This window comes from Hakea prostrata, chromosome 9, assembly GCF_041222555.1.
Source record: "Hakea prostrata isolate BN-2017 chromosome 9, UWA_Hpros_2, whole genome shotgun sequence".
In the NCBI taxonomy this organism is placed as follows: Eukaryota; Viridiplantae; Streptophyta; class Magnoliopsida; order Proteales; family Proteaceae; genus Hakea; species Hakea prostrata.
The window spans coordinates 43,965,734-43,968,872 of NC_142608.1; positions in this window are offsets into that span (position 1 = coordinate 43,965,734).

Consider the following 3,139-nt stretch of genomic DNA (forward strand, 5'->3'; position numbering starts at 1 on the left):
ATCTGGGACTGAGTTGATATGACTGAGTAGATGACTTGCATTGGGCTAGGCTTTACTGTGACATGCGCTAGTACTTATACCAAACGGTGATGTGAGAGAGCGGTGACCGATTCCCCTACCATGGTTTTTGAGATGACTTTACCGAACTTCCCTGGCAGACCCAAGATATCTTGTATGATTGAGGGGGAGTGACTGACAACCCAAAGAAGTATGGTGCTATGACTTAAAGCATGTCTACCTTAGAGACTAGCATACATAGAGTTAGAATCATAATTGCATCATGTGTTTCATATCATATTGCATCATGCTATGCTTTGTATCATGTATCTATGTTATTGTGGAATAACCTGCCTTGCTGAGTTCTTTGAACTCACTCCTTTTTGCAACATTTTTGTTAGACTCTACTGCAGGTACCACCACTGTTGACTATGATGGTCAACACTCTGAAGACCAAGTTGATGACCCGTACCCCACTGGTCACGGTGTACAAATTGATAAAGACTAGTAGTCTGAGATTAGGACTTATCTGGAGCAGTCCGGCCTTTGCACTTGTGTGCTAGTGTTGGGATATCGTCCCATTTTCTTTTAACCTTTTATTTGATTCGTCGAGACTATAGTTTAGTTTGTTCCCTTGTCATTTTGGGAACCGGTTGTAAACCTAAATTTTAAATCGATCTACCTTCCGCTAATATTATAGGATAGGTTTCCTCCCTCCTTTTCATACTTGACTGTTTACCCTATTTGAATCATTTCCGCACTCTGATGTTCTTTGTGATCCTTCTGTGATCATTTCTTAACCTTTATTATTAGATTACTTGAATACTATATATTGTTCTTGCTTTTGATTATATTATTGTGATAAGTGGATATGATCGTTCCTAAACTGGATCTGTTGGGCTATGGATCACTCCCGAGTAACCCAGGATCGGGTACCCCCGAGTGGATTCGGGGCGGGATGTGACAACAGGAGTCCAAATAATCCAATAAAATAATCAATGAAAGAATAATAAATCAAAAGAATACGAGTTCAGCGGAAGCAATCAAAAAGAGTTAAATTATTTTCTTTCCAGTTTCTTTTTCTAAAGCTATAAACTTAGACTTAAGTTTATCAAGATGAGGGGTCTTCCAATTCTCCTCTATACGGTGAGCAAACTGTCTGGCAACTTGTCTCCTCTGCCCATCAATGGGTGCGATAAGTGCATTCCATGCACTCATAGGAGCACATGCTCAGGCTATCTCCATTGCCCATTGTCGGTGCCACATCTTCTTCATATAGGAAGGTTCCTTCATAGGAAACCAATCCATCTTCCGACACATTTCCTCCATCTGCGTAGACTAATAAAACATATACAAATAAAGGAATGAGTTCTAGAGAACTCAGTAAGAACAATAACAATTCCCATTCATATGTCCAAGTGTCCAACAAATCAAAAATGCATATATGATATGTATGAGTGCAAAGTATGAATGCTGCTAAGATCTAACTATGCAAGTCTCTAGAAGTTGACATGTTTTAAGATATAACACCGGCCCTCCTCTGGGTAGGTCTAGTCACTCTGATCCGGCAAGGACTGGTTACCTCTGTAGGGATCCTGGGCAAAATGGAAAGTCTACACCTGGCTCTCAAACCATGGCTGGGGTTAAGTCAACACTCTCTCACCATGACCATTGGCAATGAGTATTGGCGCATGTCGAGGTTTCTAATCCAATGCAAGGTCATACAGGTAACATACTACATGAAGTCCAGATACATCCCCTATGGCACTAACCAACTCGGTTCAGTATCCTTCGCAACCTAGGAATGAGAATCCTCACGGACTGGCTACCGCTATTGGACTTCATTCCATAACCCTATGGTCATCCACATATTGTTGGGGCGGAATGCTCTCATGACTCCTCACGACACCCAGTTCGTTCCTTGGACATCCATGAGCCTAACCCTAACATATGTAACCCTACCATTTATATGACTAACAGTGGACCAACGTCACATCATTGTCATCACGGGTCATCCGGTTTCAATTCTCCTACCGAAAGGGTAGTAGCATGTGGGGTACCTAGCCATGCAACTCTAGACTCTACCTAAGTATGTCATCTAGTAGTTATGACAGTGCTGGAGACATCAGCAAGCATGTGTCCCATACCACAGCCTTCTGATATCCCAAGCTAAGATATCCAATTAGAATATCTATTCCATCAGAATCACGTACTATCAACCAACATCATATCACATTCATAATCATCAAAGTGCATGTATAAACAATACAAATAGCAGTTATATATCAAGATTAGCAGATGAAACATGGTTACAACAACATATGAAAAGAAAGATTAATCATAACAGACACTGGACTAGCATGTTCAAGTAAATTCATAAAGACAGGATTGTATGCCCTTACCTGCATATAAGTAATTCATCCGTAAAAATTAATCCGTAAACAATTATAAAACTTTCTCTTCAAACAGAGGACACCTATACACAGGGTTACAATAAGGTATAAGTCAAATGAATCAAATCAGATCAGAACCAAAAGCCATTTGATCACTGGAAACCAGCCGGTCGCTCGGGCCTGTCGCTTAGGTTGAGCGACCGCCCCAAAAACAAAGAGTTTCAATCCGAAACCCAGGTTTCTGATCATCTGTTTGCAATCCGAATTTTGAATGATCATAGTCCAAATTTCAAATCTTTTACTCCCATAACCACAGGTGATACTAAACCTAAACAAAGACATCAATTTGGTTTCCAGAAACCTCCCTCTTGATTAGATCAGCCCTTTTCATGAAAGCAGGGTTTCGTTTTTAGATCTGATCTCACCAAGATTAACAAAAAGGTAGGCGGTGCAATAGAAGGATCAAGAACAACCAAAGGGAAACACTAATCTACTTTTATCATAGCAAGTGGTGAAGCATAAGTGAATAGGGAATCACTTACCTCAACTAGATTGACTATGGATGATAGTAGAACCTTCTGGGACTCTAACAACACTTTAGATATGCTTTCAGCACTTCTCCACAGCCGTCTAACCTCTAAAAACGGTAACCACGAATAAAATATTCGTAAAATAGGCGAGGGTTACTATTTATAGAAGTCAGGGGGAAAAATAGGGCAAAATCCCGCAACTAGAACTAGGCAGTTGCT